At 33.7% G+C, this 19,473-nt stretch overlaps 1 long non-coding RNA gene and 1 pseudogene across 1 annotated transcript; one reads left to right on the forward strand and one right to left on the reverse strand.

Annotated features, from left to right (window-relative positions):
- Positions 1-12,998: 12,998 nt before the first annotated feature.
- LOC134261223 (uncharacterized) lies at positions 12,999-14,346 on the forward strand. Its single transcript, XR_009990769.1, has 4 exons — positions 12,999-13,214; positions 13,377-13,470; positions 13,600-13,766; positions 14,129-14,346. It is a non-coding gene; the product is annotated as an uncharacterized LOC134261223 (long non-coding RNA).
- A 1,223-nt stretch (positions 14,347-15,569) lies between these two features.
- LOC134261224 (uncharacterized) lies at positions 15,570-17,284 on the reverse strand (annotated as a pseudogene).
- Between the last annotated feature and the right edge of the window lie 2,189 nt (positions 17,285-19,473).

A 19,473-nucleotide genomic window follows, 5' to 3' on the forward strand; every position in this document is an offset into this window, starting at 1 on the left:
AGAGGGAACGTTCATTTATATTCATATAATATTAAGACCCTATATCCCTGAAAACGGACCCCTTAATAAGGTTACACCTTACAATACCTAAGATTTGCAAGAATGTTGTCCAAGGCATACATATTTTTTTCAAAGTGTTAATATGGTCCACATTAAGGCAATTTGAAAAATTTCTCAGAGTGCGTAATTTTTCAAAGTGCGTTGTAACAAAGCATCCATGGTTAGTTCATTTGGTCCCAAATTCAACGCACTTTAATTTTTTTTCAAAGTGCGTAATTTTTCAATATGTTTGTAATAACGCATCCTTGGTTAGTGTTGAAGTGTTTGTTCTCGTTTTGCACACATTTGAATTTCAGGCATAGAAAAAATGTGTGCAGAACGGAAATTTGTCCAGGTGAGGTAATTATTTATTGTTATGGTTTGTTCTATAGGGGAGATAATTACTTAAGCGGAATAGTCTGTACTATAGTTTTTAAATAGGGGAAATCCCTGGTAAATCCTAACCAGAAATCAGACTATAATTGTTATGAAAACATTTCACTCCTATTGTTCTATACCTATTAATCAGATGTGTGCAAAACGGGAACACACAGTGTAGAAGCTATATGATAAAAATCATCACACCCGGGGGAAGGGCGGGGCCACAATAGGGAATCCAATTTTACATAGAAATATATACGCGGGTATGTTAAGGCATCACATGGATCAGAATTCGGCAATTTAACACCTTTTTTATAATTATATAACACTAATAAATCGGAAAAGTCAAGGATAAAACTTTTGCTATAAATATGCATTCTATAGACTTCAATGGAACGTATACTACAGTAAGCACTTCGCCGTGACGTCACCACGTAATGTCTATAATTAGAAAATATGCCTTAATGAAAACGTGAAAAGTTCAACACTACCCCGGGGATATTAAGATTTAATTTGTAATAAAGTTATGTAAAAACATCTCTGTATCATGAAAAGTGCTGCTAGAAACCTACTGTCCTATCACAGAAATAATTATTAAACACTTTCGGACGAAACCTTCCCAAAACTTTTACATTTTGATCCTAACATCGAAAAAAATGCATCTATTCCCGTAAACCATACGATTCTAGCAGCACTTTCCAAAAAAAAAATAGAATAAGAACTTTAGATAAAAACAAAAAGTTTCAGTGTGTGCGGCGTAGTGTTGAACTTTTCTTTTTTGTTACAAACGACAGAGGAAAGGCTGATCGGCAAGTTAACACCCTTCCTGCTTTAATTTTACGAAGAAATTGAAGAATTATATTACCATAGCATATTCATAAGCTTTATTCCCACATGAATCACACATGATATTCCTTCTAAATGCTTCTGAACTCCGATTTCTAGTGTTTTTTTACATGAATTTTCGCAACGTATCACTTTTACGATGCTACTGCATGATCATGAGTTATGACGTCACGGGTTTGGTATTTAACCCCTGTGATAACTACAGAGGCCCAGTAATGACACATTTCCATTTATATTATGCCTATGCATATTTTGATACATTTTACGACCTCAAATCAATCTTAGATATCGATTCTAAGAAATTGTTATCTCTAAACCTCACGTCATATAGCTTACTATGACGTCATATCATATAGGCCAGTAGAATATTTGGTTGTAACCTTAACTTACCTGCGTAGAAAAAGAAATATCCTTCTCAAGAACCACTGGACAGGGAAAGCTGAATCTTAGCGGGGCTTCAATAGGGAAAATATTAAGAATAAAAAAGATTATCTTTTCAAGAAGTCCCAAGTAATACAAACACTTCTCTGCACAATTGATCATCTTATAAAAAGGAAGATTGGAACTTTACACGACATATATGTATGCTGTGTCTATATCAACTGATTGAAAGATTTCTAGCATTAGATTTCCTATATTCTTACATTCTCACCAGTGAAATACTGTAAATGTATAACTAAACTAGGTGTCCTCTGAGCAATAAGCTCATCTAATGATACGCATGCCTTCCGCATAGGTATAAATGACCATGTCCATGTTTTGCACCGGGAGAACTGAAATAAGTGTCAGATAAAAAAGATTCTAGGAAACACGCAATAGCATTATATATTTACTTATTTAAAATCTGTGTAAATCTGTGTGTTGAAATCCATTTTCACGGTGAATAAAATTTCGCGTCACTAAAGTAAAAACAAGTTCTATATCCCACGACATTCAATTTAGGAGAGGATAAAAACCACAAAAGAATAGCATAAAATGGAATACTGTTTCTGTGATTGTTAAGACTTCTTCATACTTAAGTAGCCTTTTTTTCTATCTTTAACAGGAAGTTTTAGCAGAATCTTCTGCGCATGTGTCTACATAATGGCGCTCTTACTACAAGTGTGCTCTAATCCTGAAGAAACAGCGGTGAAGAAAGCTTCTTCATCAGAGAGAGCTGAGCTACTTGCCATGAAAAATGTTACAGAAATCTTTTTGTCTAATTCATCATTATCTACAGATGAAAATAACGACTCAAAGTCTGTTTTGAAACTCCAAAATGTATCGAATGACGCCATCCTCGCAGAAAAAATTGACGAATGTTTAAAAAACGGCACTCAATTGTTGGACTGCTTTCTCTTACTTAACGTTAAATTTGATAACAGTCATCACACAGTGGGTGATCTTTTTAGAGAATTGTGCTCTTTATCTTCATCCGGCCAGGATAATTTCCATCATTCCAATCTTTACAATGGATCAACTCCTACCATCCATTACGCGGAGAGGTCGGACCAGCTTTTATCTGTAGCTTCGACGACTTCCGCCCTTGGAATAGTCTGTAACTTATTAACTATTGTAGTCATTTTAAAGAATACTCAGAAAACTATCTGTACAATGCTTCATGGACATTGTGATTTGATTAATTTAAAATGTCAGGAGCCATTTTCCCTAGCAGGGGAGAGTGTCACAGTTGTAATTAAATTATAATTATTATTAAATATTTGATTTGATGCTTTGCGCAATATTAAGTACGTATTCCGATTGGCGCGCATAGCCAATCGAATACAACCGGTTTTGCAGGTATGTGAGAGCCATGTGCGAGTGTTTAGTTTTGTACAGGTAAATTTCTATTTTTAGCATTTCCTTTACGTATGACTGACCAGTGACCTACCATGGACCAATGGATTTCGTTATACTAATTAATATGCATGTTTTACTAACCCGTGCACTATATAAAGTAAGAAACCCGCCGAAATCCCGACCCCAAGCTCTACAGCCTTTACGGTAGCAGATTGCTTATCTATATTATCACAGATCGATTCAACGATGTACTATAATATTTTTCTGACTTGATACTGGATGCCTGGTTTTTCTTTATATCCATTAAAATATCTAAAACGACCGAACCAGTTTTGTTTTGAATTCTTCTAACAAGACCGTGACCCTGTGACATTAAGTGTTATTTAAGATATGAAATCTGGACAGTTTGTACACATTTTTGATGACTGTTTAATCTTTAAAGCGAAAGAAGAAGTGTATGTATATATTGAGGTTAACCGTGGTAGTGTTTAGAAAAGTTAAATTAGTAACTGTATTAAAGTTGCAATAATAACTGTATTATTAAGGGGACCAAAAGTGGTTTCCATTGTGCAATATTTCACGCATCATAGTCAAATGAAACGTATTTACTGTTTCAAAGAAACCTTTATCGCTTAATCATTAAAATAAATCAAAATTAAGAAATTAAACGTAAAAAAATGCAATTGAAATTTCATATAACTGATTTTTTAACGATTTTGTAATTGATAAGTTACTTGACGTCGTTACAGTGTGTTTTTGAGGTTATGATAAACAGCGACTAGATGTTATTAAAGAACGAGATCCAATGGTATTATAGGTTACCTGAGTATCATTAACAACTTTCTAACAATGATATGTTTCCTACCGGTACTTGAAACCAGATGCCAAGAAATTTACAATTTTGAACGAGGTACCATTGCTTATCATAATTATAAACTTAGCATGATTTATCTATTCTCTCAATACCCTGTGACCAGAGTAACAAAAGGAAAACTGTACTTTCATTTTATAACCAGTTGTGCACCCAAACCCAAAGGAACCACTGACCGCAAGGCCACATATCATTATTTTGGAGATTTTATCATAAAATGGTTTATTAATACCAAAGAGCAGATTTAAAAGCATTTATTTATCTTCAGACCATGTAACCCTCCCCTTGATGCCCCTGGCCAAGGCGGAATGAAATTAACTATTCCGCTTGATTCACTTTTCTTCATTATAAATATAAATACTTGGATCATTGACATAATACCTAGGAGCAAAGGAAAAGATTTTCAAAAAAAATAATGTATTTTCACTATATAATCAAAAGAGCCCCACTTTACACAATGCAAAGTCTCTGACACAGGGGCCATAAAAATCACAATTTTGGAAGAGGCAATCTTGTGCATCATAAATTTGTACTAATATAATTTAATAACCAGGAAAGGATAAGGAGATTTCCAAATAATTAACATTGAATCTACACTACCAGAGGATGCTTCCACATGAGTTCAACTTTCCTGGCCTATTGATTCTTGAGAAGAAGATTTTTTAAAGATTTCTCCTATGTATTCCTATGTTTTTTTTTAAATCGTTTATTCAATAATGTACAACATAACAGTGAGGCAAAACATCCGCAGAAGCCCTCTGGTAATACTTCACCAGGGATGCCAGGAGCTCCCTGGATCGATATAATATTATATAATATATTTCCAATATTTGAACACAGAATTTTTCACATTATACTAATATAATTATTGACAATTTCATACATATACATGTACCTAAATATCTCAAAGGAAATTTTTATCATATTTATATATAAGAACAAAGTATTCGTTTAACACCAATAGAAGCATGACCCTTGTTGCAGTGGAGATTGTGTGAAAAAAGAAAAGAAAGTCTATATATCAATCTCACTGTAACTAGTATTTAGGGCCAGGTCACCCTAAGATACTGGTCTTTTTATGTTTACATCTTAAAAACAGGATCAATATGCAGAGTTTTCTGTATGGCATGTCAAACGTTGCTATATTCGATAATCTTGTGATGTATATTCAAAATCTTGTGATGTATGTTCGAAATCTTGTGATGTATATTCAAAATATTGTGATGTTTATTCAAAATCCTGTGATGTTTATACAAAATCTTGTGATGTATATTCAAAATCTTGTGATGTATGTTCGAAATCCGGTGATGTATATTCGAAATCCTGTGATGTATATTCGAAATCTTGTGATGTATATTCTGTAATCTTGTGATGTATGTTCAATATCTTGTGATGTATATTCGAAATCTTGTGATGTATATTCTATAATCTTGTGATGTGTGTTCTATAATCTTGTGATGTATATTCAATATCTTGTGATGTATATTCGAAATCTTGTGATGTATATTCTATAATCTTGTGATATATGTTCAAAATCTTGTGATTTATATTCGAAATCTTGTAGTGTATATTCGAAATCTTGTGATGTATGTTCGATAATCTTGTGATGTATATTCGATAATCTTCTGATGTATATTCGAAATCTTGTGATGTGTGTTCTACAATTTAGTGATGCGTGCAATAATATTGCATGACGCAACAGAAAAGTAAGGACAGTTTTCATTTGTTAGAAATAACGAAAGTAACTGAAGCAATTGATGTCGGGAAAACTATGCAGGTGAGAAAAAACACATCAGTTTGTTTATTACAGCACTAATTACGAGATGCACGAGTGTTGACCCTGGTGACATGATGGAGATATTTCGGCCTGCTAGGGAAAAAACTGAGTAAACGTAGATAGGCCTATATTGAAAAAAATTGTAGGTACTTGTAACGATATGTCACGATGCTGCATTGTCAGATACATACATGCTAAAAAGTTAAATCTCGTAGTAATCAATATAGCAGAAGAATAATGAAGAGTACATACTACAAAAACTGTGCAATTTGTAGCAAGATTAATTTTTGTTTAACAGCTGCTTTCAGACGGACACAAGTCGTCACCAGAGGACAGTCAGAGGTGTTAGAAAATACCAAAGAGATGGTGAATGTGTCGAGAGAGTTGAGGAAGACATTTGGAATGACTAATTATAGTGAAGTACTTTGGAAAAGAAACAATGTACATGTTAATAAAACTATTGTTGTAAATACTTGAATAATTGTTTAACTGGGTATAAGAAAGGAATTCTAAACCTCGTTTTGTTGATCTTTTTATTGTCTAAAAACATAAACAATGAACGTTCGGGACGCAAGTATACAGAGGCGTTGGTAGGGTAATGAGTAATGATTAAGGCAATCAGCCCATACCATTCAAACGTTGGTGTGACCTGGACTAATGGAATAGTCCAAGAGCCTGTTCACCCCTGTTTAAATGGTATAGCCCTTGACTATATAAAAGGCTGCTGAGGCAGTTTCGACCATTCTGAAACTCGTAGAAGAAGTGGGAAGTTGAAAAGAAAATAATCGGTAATATTAGAACAGATGAATTAAAATAGTGAAATAAAATTAAGGCTAGGGTACAAATGAAAGTAATTAGTAAGTAAGTAAGTAAGTAAGTAAATGGTAAGCTAAGAAATTGTGGTGAAGTGCAAGGTATAGTAATCCTGAATAAGGGTGAGGTACCGAGTGCTCATTACAAAAGGAACTTGGTTTCGGAACCAGGTGCAGGGAATCCAGTCATAGAGGTAGTACTTAGTAACAGAGAACCTCGGCTTTTGTATCCCGCTGTTTATATATATATAAAAAAGGACAAAGATCCCATGAAAAAAATAAATAATCATTGTTGTAAACAATTTTGATTCACCGTATTAACCCCGTGTTAAGGTTCAGATAGAGCCAGAGGGAACGTTCATTTATATTCATATAATATTAAGACCCTATATCCCTGAAAACGGACCCCTTAATAAGGTTACACCTTACAATACCTAAGATTTGCAAGAATGTTGTCCAAGGCATACATATTTTTTTCAAAGTGTTAATATGGTCCACATTAAGGCAATTTGAAAAATTTCTCAGAGTGCGTAATTTTTCAAAGTGCGTTGTAACAAAGCATCCATGGTTAGTTCATTTGGTCCCAAATTCAACGCACTTTAATTTTTTTTCAAAGTGCGTAATTTTTCAATATGTTTGTAATAACGCATCCTTGGTTAGTGTTGAAGTGTTTGTTCTCGTTTTGCACACATTTGAATTTCAGGCATAGAAAAAATGTGTGCAGAACGGAAATTTGTCCAGGTGAGGTAATTATTTATTGTTATGGTTTGTTCTATAGGGGAGATAATTACTTAAGCGGAATAGTCTGTACTATAGTTTTTAAATAGGGGAAATCCCTGGTAAATCCTAACCAGAAATCAGACTATAATTGTTATGAAAACATTTCACTCCTATTGTTCTATACCTATTAATCAGATGTGTGCAAAACGGGAACACACAGTGTAGAAGCTATATGATAAAAATCATCACACCCGGGGGAAGGGCGGGGCCACAATAGGGAATCCAATTTTACATAGAAATATATACGCGGGTATGTTAAGGCATCACATGGATCAGAATTCGGCAATTTAACACCTTTTTTATAATTATATAACACTAATAAATCGGAAAAGTCAAGGATAAAACTTTTGCTATAAATATGCATTCTATAGACTTCAATGGAACGTATACTACAGTAAGCACTTCGCCGTGACGTCACCACGTAATGTCTATAATTAGAAAATATGCCTTAATGAAAACGTGAAAAGTTCAACACTACCCCGGGGATATTAAGATTTAATTTGTAATAAAGTTATGTAAAAACATCTCTGTATCATGAAAAGTGCTGCTAGAAACCTACTGTCCTATCACAGAAATAATTATTAAACACTTTCGGACGAAACCTTCCCAAAACTTTTACATTTTGATCCTAACATCGAAAAAAATGCATCTATTCCCGTAAACCATACGATTCTAGCAGCACTTTCCAAAAAAAAAAAATAGAATAAGAACTTTAGATAAAAACAAAAAGTTTCAGTGTGTGCGGCGTAGTGTTGAACTTTTCTTTTTTGTTACAAACGACAGAGGAAAGGCTGATCGGCAAGTTAACACCCTTCCTGCTTTAATTTTACGAAGAAATTGAAGAATTATATTACCATAGCATATTCATAAGCTTTATTCCCACATGAATCACACATGATATTCCTTCTAAATGCTTCTGAACTCCGATTTCTAGTGTTTTTTTACATGAATTTTCGCAACGTATCACTTTTACGATGCTACTGCATGATCATGAGTTATGACGTCACGGGTTTGGTATTTAACCCCTGTGATAACTACAGAGGCCCAGTAATGACACATTTCCATTTATATTATGCCTATGCATATTTTGATACATTTTACGACCTCAAATCAATCTTAGATATCGATTCTAAGAAATTGTTATCTCTAAACCTCACGTCATATAGCTTACTATGACGTCATATCATATAGGCCAGTAGAATATTTGGTTGTAACCTTAACTTACCTGCGTAGAAAAAGAAATATCCTTCTCAAGAACCACTGGACAGGGAAAGCTGAATCTTAGCGGGGCTTCAATAGGGAAAATATTAAGAATAAAAAAGATTATCTTTTCAAGAAGTCCCAAGTAATACAAACACTTCTCTGCACAATTGATCATCTTATAAAAAGGAAGATTGGAACTTTACACGACATATATGTATGCTGTGTCTATATCAACTGATTGAAAGATTTCTAGCATTAGATTTCCTATATTCTTACATTCTCACCAGTGAAATACTGTAAATGTATAACTAAACTAGGTGTCCTCTGAGCAATAAGCTCATCTAATGATACGCATGCCTTCCGCATAGGTATAAATGACCATGTCCATGTTTTGCACCGGGAGAACTGAAATAAGTGTCAGATAAAAAAGATTCTAGGAAACACGCAATAGCATTATATATTTACTTATTTAAAATCTGTGTAAATCTGTGTGTTGAAATCCATTTTCACGGTGAATAAAATTTCGCGTCACTAAAGTAAAAACAAGTTCTATATCCCACGACATTCAATTTAGGAGAGGATAAAAACCACAAAAGAATAGCATAAAATGGAATACTGTTTCTGTGATTGTTAAGACTTCTTCATACTTAAGTAGCCTTTTTTTCTATCTTTAACAGGAAGTTTTAGCAGAATCTTCTGCGCATGTGTCTACATAATGGCGCTCTTACTACAAGTGTGCTCTAATCCTGAAGAAACAGCGGTGAAGAAAGCTTCTTCATCAGAGAGAGCTGAGCTACTTGCCATGAAAAATGTTACAGAAATCTTTTTGTCTAATTCATCATTATCTACAGATGAAAATAACGACTCAAAGTCTGTTTTGAAACTCCAAAATGTATCGAATGACGCCATCCTCGCAGAAAAAATTGACGAATGTTTAAAAAACGGCACTCAATTGTTGGACTGCTTTCTCTTACTTAACGTTAAATTTGATAACAGTCATCACACAGTGGGTGATCTTTTTAGAGAATTGTGCTCTTTATCTTCATCCGGCCAGGATAATTTCCATCATTCCAATCTTTACAATGGATCAACTCCTACCATCCATTACGCGGAGAGGTCGGACCAGCTTTTATCTGTAGCTTCGACGACTTCCGCCCTTGGAATAGTCTGTAACTTATTAACTATTGTAGTCATTTTAAAGAATACTCAGAAAACTATCTGTACAATGCTTCATGGACATTGTGATTTGATTAATTTAAAATGTCAGGAGCCATTTTCCCTAGCAGGGGAGAGTGTCACAGTTGTAATTAAATTATAATTATTATTAAATATTTGATTTGATGCTTTGCGCAATATTAAGTACGTATTCCGATTGGCGCGCATAGCCAATCGAATACAACCGGTTTTGCAGGTATGTGAGAGCCATGTGCGAGTGTTTAGTTTTGTACAGGTAAATTTCTATTTTTAGCATTTCCTTTACGTATGACTGACCAGTGACCTACCATGGACCAATGGATTTCGTTATACTAATTAATATGCATGTTTTACTAACCCGTGCACTATATAAAGTAAGAAACCCGCCGAAATCCCGACCCCAAGCTCTACAGCCTTTACGGTAGCAGATTGCTTATCTATATTATCACAGATCGATTCAACGATGTACTATAATATTTTTCTGACTTGATACTGGATGCCTGGTTTTTCTTTATATCCATTAAAATATCTAAAACGACCGAACCAGTTTTGTTTTGAATTCTTCTAACAAGACCGTGACCCTGTGACATTAAGTGTTATTTAAGATATGAAATCTGGACAGTTTGTACACATTTTTGATGACTGTTTAATCTTTAAAGCGAAAGAAGAAGTGTATGTATATATTGAGGTTAACCGTGGTAGTGTTTAGAAAAGTTAAATTAGTAACTGTATTAAAGTTGCAATAATAACTGTATTATTAAGGGGACCAAAAGTGGTTTCCATTGTGCAATATTTCACGCATCATAGTCAAATGAAACGTATTTACTGTTTCAAAGAAACCTTTATCGCTTAATCATTAAAATAAATCAAAATTAAGAAATTAAACGTAAAAAAATGCAATTGAAATTTCATATAACTGATTTTTTAACGATTTTGTAATTGATAAGTTACTTGACGTCGTTACAGTGTGTTTTTGAGGTTATGATAAACAGCGACTAGATGTTATTAAAGAACGAGATCCAATGGTATTATAGGTTACCTGAGTATCATTAACAACTTTCTAACAATGATATGTTTCCTACCGGTACTTGAAACCAGATGCCAAGAAATTTACAATTTTGAACGAGGTACCATTGCTTATCATAATTATAAACTTAGCATGATTTATCTATTCTCTCAATACCCTGTGACCAGAGTAACAAAAGGAAAACTGTACTTTCACTTCATAACCAGTTGTGCACCCCACCCCAAAGGAACCACTGACCGTGGGATCACACATTTCAATATTTTGGAGATTTTATCATAAAATAGTTGATAAATACTACAGAGCAGTTTTAAAAGCATTAATTTATCTTCAGACCATGTAACCCTCCCCCTGATGCCCCTGACCAAGGCGGAAAGAAATTAACTATTTCGCTAGATTCACTTTTCTTCATTATAAATATAAATACTTGGATCATTGACATAATACCTAGGAGCAAAGGAAAAGATTTTCAAAAAAAATAATGTATTTTCACTATATAATCAAAAGAGCCCCACTTTACACAATGCAAAGTCTCTGACACAGGGGCCATAAAAATCACAATTTTGGAAGAGGCAATCTTGTGCATCATAAATTTGTACTAATATAATTTAATAACCAGGAAAGGATAAGGAGATTTCCAAATAATTAACATTGAATCTACACTACCAGAGGATGCTTCCACATGAGTTCAACTTTCCTGGCCTATTGATTCTTGAGAAGAAGATTTTTTAAAGATTTCTCCTATGTATTCCTATGTTTTTTTTTAAATCGTTTATTCAATAATGTACAACATAACAGTGAGGCAAAACATCCGCAGAAGCCCTCTGGTAATACTTCACCAGGGATGCCAGGAGCTCCCTGGATCGATATAATATTATATAATATATTTCCAATATTTGAACACAGAATTTTTCACATTATACTAATATAATTATTGACAATTTCATACATATACATGTACCTAAATATCTCAAAGGAAATTTTTATCATATTTATATATAAGAACAAAGTATTCGTTTAACACCAATAGAAGCATGACCCTTGTTGCAGTGGAGATTGTGTGAAAAAAGAAAAGAAAGTCTATATATCAATCTCACTGTAACTAGTATTTAGGGCCAGGTCACCCTAAGATACTGGTCTTTTTATGTTTACATCTTAAAAACAGGATCAATATGCAGAGTTTTCTGTATGGCATGTCAAACGTTGCTATATTCGATAATCTTGTGATGTATATTCAAAATCTTGTGATGTATGTTCAAAATCTTTAGATACATATTCAAAATATTGTGATGTATTTTCAATATCTTGTGATGTATGTTCGAAATCTTGTGATGTATATTCAAAATCTTGTGATGTATGTTCGAAATCCGGTGATGTATATTCGAAATCCTGTGATGTATATTCGAAATCTTGTGATGTATATTCTGTAATCTTGTGATGTATGTTCAATATCTTGTGATGTATATTCGAAATCTTGTGATGTATATTCTATAATCTTGTGATGTATGTTCTATAATCTTGTGATGTATATTCAATATCTTGTGATGTATATTCGAAATCTTGTGATGTATATTCTATAATCTTGTGATATATGTTCAAAATCTTGTGATTTATATTCGAAATCTTGTAGTGTATATTCGAAATCTTGTGATGTATGTTCGATAATCTTGTGATGTATATTCGATGATCTTCTGATGTATATTCGAAATCTTGTGATGTGTGTTCTACAATTTAGTGATGCGTGCAATAATATTGCATGACGCAACAGAAAAGTAAGGACAGTTTTCATTTGTTAGAAATAACGAAAGTAACTGAAGCAATTGATGTCGGGAAAACTATGCAGGTGAGAAAAAACACATCAGTTTGTTTATTACAGCACTAATTACGAGATGCACGAGTGTTGACCCTGGTGACATGATGGAGATATTTCGGCCTGCTAGGGAAAAAACTGAGTAAACGTAGATAGGCCTATATTGAAAAAAATTGTAGGTACTTGTAACGATATGTCACGATGCTGCATTGTCAGATACATACATGCTAAAAAGTTAAATCTCGTAGTAATCAATATAGCAGAAGAATAATGAAGAGTACATACTACAAAAACTGTGCAATTTGTAGCAAGATTAATTTTTGTTTAACAGCTGCTTTTATTATATTTTGTTTCGTATTATTACTACCAAATACTGCTACCGTTTGTTAATGTTATGCACATGGTTATCTTGTACTTGCAAGTAATTGTAACATTTAAAAAAAATAATGAAAAAATAAGTCATTTAGGCTATGATTTGATAATAACATGCAAAATGAACATGTTTTGCTTTTTAATTCTCCTTCACTCAGTCTTTGTATAATATATATTTTTAGACGAGCTGATCGCCAACCAGGAGATCAGAATGATCGCATCTGCTCCTGCCACTTTAAGGATGGTAAGAAGCAGGGGGACCCTGCATATTTTGCATGGAATGAAGGAAAGGCCATGGATTTCTCTGATCCTGAATGTACAAAAAGGTGAAATTATTTTTCAAAATATGACCGACATCTTGTTTTTGGATGGTGGGTGGGTGGAGTTTAATTGAGAATATTTTACTAAAAATCTTTAAAAGGGTACATGTATAAACAGAGTAGCTTACAACTGAAAAAAAATAATTCAAGTTTAATTATTTTACAAAGGAGGAAAAAACTCAAAAGTGAGGAGTCTCTGTCATCTTCACAGATGGACCAGTTGCAGATTCCACAAGCACCAAAATGTCAAGATCAAGAAAAAGTAAAGCTCAGTTAAAACACCAATGATGACAAATGACCAACACTGAAACATTTTCAATAAGTTTTGATAATATATAACAGTTCTTTTAACTGTACATCGAATTACTCATGATTTACAATATATTTTCAGTTGATATCAGAGCACAACTACTCAGCATCCTGCACATTTAACTGTACTCAAGAAATGCAGCGCCTCTCAACAGAAATACAACTGGAAAAGGAATTGCTTGCCTAAAAATAGAGTCCAGTAAAAGGAAGCCAATATCAATTCACGATATTAAATACAACGAAGAGAAGGTACATTTAAAGGAATTCCAATTGTGATTTCCTATTTCCTAATAATTTCAGTAAAACTTGTTGCCGTTGAGGGATGAACATCTTAGATTGACTGTTATGTTAACATATTTTGTTATTATCATTGAGTTCATAATATGCAATTTAAAATAACAGAGAAAAAAATCATTTAATTTGCTCTTTGGGTGAATAATATCTAAAACCTTCTCTGTATAAACCATGTTTTACTCTATGACAATTATCAGAACACTAAATGTCTCATTTCAACAGTTTTTAAGTAAATGCATAAAATGGATAGTAGCAAACCTGACTGTTTTCAGTTTTTGGAAATATTTTAATCAGTATTAAAACAAATTTATTTTCAGATGCTTTTGTATACATCCCTACAGTATGACAGGCATATTCTAAATCTTAGTCAGATTGATACAACGATTTGAACTCGATTATTAAAATGGCTGGACTCCTTCGATGAAAACAGAGGACCAACTGCTCATTGTACTAATGAAGTTAAAACTCAATCTACGGGACACTGACTTGGCTGATAGATTCTGTGTCAGTGGACACACAAGATGCTATCTGATGGGGTAGTCAATGAATGTTTTCCAAGTCAGCTTAAATGCAAAGGTTTGTTTTAAAATTTATCATAATGACTTGCAAAAATTTAATGCAGTTAAATTTATTGTATTCTTGAAAGTTTGACTGTAACACAATTTTTTTTACACAATTACAAATAATCAAATTAATTTTTTTCCAACTTTTTTTCAGGGTCTCTGCCGAAATCTTTTGAGGATTTTTCCTCTGCTAGAGCATCCATGGATGCAATTGAAACAACCCAGGACATCCCAACACATATGGACAATCAGGCCATGGCCTACAGTATGTACAAAAGTCGCCATACTTTTAAAGCAGTAATTTGCATGGCTCCAAATGGTGCACTTACATTTTGCTCCATGCTGTACCCAGGTTCTACTTCTGATGTAGCTATTGTACGTCACAGCCAAGATTTACGAAAGTTCAAAGCAAGAGACCTTATTTTGGCGGTCAAAGATTTCACCATTCATGACCAGTTGCCCCAGGGTGTCTGCTTAAAAAGACCAGCTTTTTTATCGACATGAGGCCAGTTTACCAAACAAGAAGCAGCACTGTGTTACAAGATTGCTAAAGCACTTATTCATATGGAAAGAACCAACGAGAGGATAAAGAATTACAAGATTCTCCTTCACATCCCATCTACTTACAGACCAATCTCAACAAAAATATTTCAACTCTGTTCTTGTCTTGTAAACTTGCAAGCTCCACTTTTGAAAGAAATTACTTAAAGATACATGTACTTATTATAAATTTGCATTGGCGTGTGACAGTATGTTACACAAAACAGTAAAGATATTCATACCAAAGTGCAAGGGATAAGCAAATTTGATTTGTTATCAATGACAATGGTTATATTTGTTAACTTTGTAGTATGTTGTAATACATGTACTTCAGAAAATGAAAATCCCTTTTGTTAGCATGGATTTATTACAAGAATGTTTGGCAATTCCATTCTTCATTTGACAATATATTTTGGAAGAGGGTTTACTTATAATTTTAAATCTCTAATTTCAAGTATATTTACCTTTAAAGAACAACTCAACAAATTCATGTTTTCAACAATTTATCTATTAAGAGAGACAGAAATGTCACATTTTCACTTTGAGAAAAACATCTTCAATTCATTAATAAAATGATTCTAAATTTTGATATTCTTTTTTATGTAGTACATAGGTTTTATTTATCATCATTGCTATTTAAAATAGTCTTATAAGCCAAAAGTTTTATGATGGATTGTGATATATCATATCATACATTTATAAGACTTAGGAACATTCAACACATTTAACATGATTACCCATTTTCCATTGTTAGAAAATTCTAGAGGTACAAAACTAAGTGTCAAGAAGTTCAAACCAGAACTCAGTTTTCCATCAGTGCTGGAATGAAAATGTTAATGTAGAAATCTATCAGCTTTGAAACATTTGCTGTCCATTCAATGTCTTTTACTATTCTAATCACAATGCAGTCTACTCTTGTCCACACAATTAAGTCGCAGCATGTTTTGTTACATATGTGTAGCTGGCCTTGAATTTGCTGATAGTATGGGTGACTGGTTTTCAGGCACAGGGTATCTTGTTTAAGATCTAAAAAAATCAAAAAACACTTAAGTTGTGTTATACCAGTTCATATCCCCTCCTTTTTCAATATCTTCATACCATATTGAACAGCTGCACTTGTAAATTAATACATGTTTTGAAATCATTTACTCACCAAGATTTTTAATTTCAAAGTACTGGACAATACAGATTTTTAATGTTATTTACCTATGCAAAATCCTTCAAATTTTGTGCCCCATCTGCTACTGTTGAAGACGATGCTGTATATGGACACTTCACCTCTACAATATCAGGAATGGCGTCTTTGGCTTCTGGAGTTTGATAAAATACACTGCATGTTGGTGGTCGAACAACTAAGCCATCAGGTGAAGCTCCCAACACTCCGGATTCATGCAACCATATCCCTTTCAGAAGAAATTATAATATTACTGAATGCAAACAAACCATAATACAATTGATTTTGTAATGCAAACAAAGTCTAAGTAGAGCTTTTATAATCCTTCCACTTCAAAAAGCAAATTTTCTGGAATATGTTGGTAATTGAATATTTTTTTTTACAATTAGACTTCAGTAATTGATTTCTGTTTGTCACCAGGATAAGTCCTGTTATTTGTTTTGACACATTGAATGTTAACATGTCAGAGGTTGAAGGAATGTTATTTTGTGCTGTATACCTGACTGCTCTACAGCTGCATCAAAGTCCTTTTCATACTTTCTCAAAGCATCATCTTCATGAGTGATACCCCATGCAACAGCCTTGATGGACTCCAGATTGTAAGCCGACATCAGCCGTTTCTTCAGTGACAATGTTAGTCTGGAGAAGAAAATATGATTTTTGGTTATTAATCTTATATTTCCTGCATCTTTATGTACAAATATCTAGTCATTACAGTCGAACCTCATTATCTCAAACTCAATGAGACCAAGAAAAATGTTGGAAATATCCGTGGATTCAAGAATAATACATAAAGAGTTATCGAGAATAAAATGTCCCAGTCTTTTATGAATGGTTTGGACTTCAAAATTACTTTGACGTATCCATGGAATTTGAGATAATGGGCTTGAGATAACAAAGTTTGACTGTAATTTAAAAAGTCTATTTCGCAAAAATTTAATCACACGTCTTACCGCCTTTGCTTAGAACTGAGAACTGCATCAAAGTTGGAAGCTGATATTCTGTATTTCCTTACAATCGACCACATTGGGTTGTTTTGTTGCCAATGCAGCTCTTTTAATGGATTCATCTGACAGGGATAACGCATGTCGTAACCATACCATAGGAGTATCAGAATGAACATACTCTGGTGATGTTAACAGGTCTTCAATGAGAGGTACAGGTGGACCAGGTTCACATGGCTCTGGTTCAAGAATCTAATTCAATGCTGAAAAATTTCATTACTTGTGTCATTCTCAAAAATATCATCCATAATATCCATATCACATATACCAAGTATTTATATAAGAGTCCATACATTTCATTTTAGTGAACACTGTAATGGGTTTTTGTAATGTATGCATTACATATCAAATTTACAACTCACTTGCATATATTTGTTCAGAATTGTTACTGTATATAATTTTGCACGTGGCATTCTTAGTGTGAAAATGCCATGGAAAAATTGGTGCAAATGTACAATTAATATTTACTAAATTATTAACAAGGTTTCATAATGACAGAGTATTTAAATAATAGAAGAATGATCTGATAATTCGCAAGAATATAAAACAAAATATTTTTTATAATACAATTGAATAATTTATTTTTCCTTTCAAAAATGTATGCTCATGTACAAATATGCTATCATATTTATAATATTGTCTTTCCAATTATTCAAAGGTTGTTATTAATATTTATTACAAAGTATGTTCAAAAATTGGGCAATATACATAAACAACTATATTATGCTCCTCATCTTTGTACATTTGTTCACAATGAAAATTAACCATCGGTCAGTAATAAAATAACAGTTTCATAATACTTGTAATATAAAAATCAAATCAAACTTAAATAACAACAATAGTAACACCAAAATCATAACTTCCTTCTTATATTTTACCAATAAACCTTCCAAGCTTTGCTAACTCTTGGTGCAAAAAACAGCGGTCACTTTCATCAAAGGGTCGGTTTAAAGCACTTCAAATATGAAGCAAATTTTTTTAACGACTGATTTATTTATATTTAATGATTGATCATTTAAAAAAAAAAAAAAAACAAGAGGCCCATGGGCCACATCGCTCACCTGAGCACTGTGGCTAGGAAAAAGTAAAAATTGTTTTTTTTATTGAAAAGTTTAAATCCAAAAGTAGTCCCCTGACCAATCATTGCTTTGCTTTTCTTGAGAAGGTTATTTTTAAAGAATTTTCCTATATATTTCTATATAAAATTTGATCATCCCTTGCAACCCTGTCCTACCCCCGGGGGACATGATTTGAACAAACTTGAATCTACACTACCTAAGGATGCTTCCATATAAATATGATCAATCAGGGTTTTGCTGTTCTTGAGAAGAAGATTTTTGAAGATTTTTCCTATATATTTCTATGTAAAACTTTGATCGTTCATTGTGGCCCTGCCCTACCCCGGGGGTTATGATTTGAACAAACTTGAATCTACACTATCTGAGGATGAATCAATATGAGTTTCATTTTCCTGGCCCAGTGGTTCTTGAGAAGAAGATTTTTAAAACATACCATCAAATTTTCATTAATTCCCAATTATCTCCCCTTGAATGAGGGCGTGGCCCTTTATCTGAACAAACTTGAATCCCCTTCACCAAAGGATGCTTTGTGGCAAGTTTGGTTGAAATTGGTCCAGGGGTTCTTGAGAAAAAGTCGAAAATATGAAAAGTTTACAGACAGACAGATGGACAGACAGACAGACAGCTAGATAGACGGACGCCAGACAAAATGTGATCAGAAAAGAGCTAGAAATGAAACATTCGTCACCACAAAAGCCAGAAGAATATAGGGACCACCATAAGTAACATGTTTCTGGGAAGAACCAAACCATGCAGAGATAAATATCAATAGTCCTGAAGCTTCGATGCAGGACCAAGTACGAGAATTGCTACAAACACTACTCCGGAGACTTACCTATTATCCTATGATGTAACGTACTTTGTCCACTGCAGCTGGTTCCCTCATAAGCTGGTAGCGAGGACAGTTCAGGATGTCCTGTCAACTTTATTCCTCAACTTCCTGTCTTGGACTGAAAAGCAATAAGTGGAAATCTTTAGTGTTGCCTAGTGACTTTGAATTAAAAAGAAAGTTGCAAGATTGTGTAGGCGGCTCGACAGAGGAGACTTGGATGGGAGGTTGAACTCTCTTCTTTGGTTTATTTACCTGGGCACAGTGGGTGGTTTGTTTTCCTTGGTTTGACTGGGTCCTGGGTTTTCATGTATGGTTGCAACAGCTGTCCCATGCGGCTTTTTCTGAGGGTTATGACTGTCTGTATTTTCACTACTCTTTTTTTCAGTTTTCTCGACCTCTCTCAGAAATTCCTGGTCGTCATCTTTGTATAGCCATTCATTTGCCCAGTGTCCGGGTTGACCGCATTTAAA

This window comes from Saccostrea cucullata, unplaced genomic scaffold (assembly GCF_032062105.1).
Source record: "Saccostrea cucullata isolate Sc308-1 unplaced genomic scaffold, CSIRO_AGI_Scuc_v1 ctg11983, whole genome shotgun sequence".
NCBI classification, from domain to species: domain Eukaryota; kingdom Metazoa; phylum Mollusca; class Bivalvia; order Ostreida; family Ostreidae; genus Saccostrea; species Saccostrea cuccullata.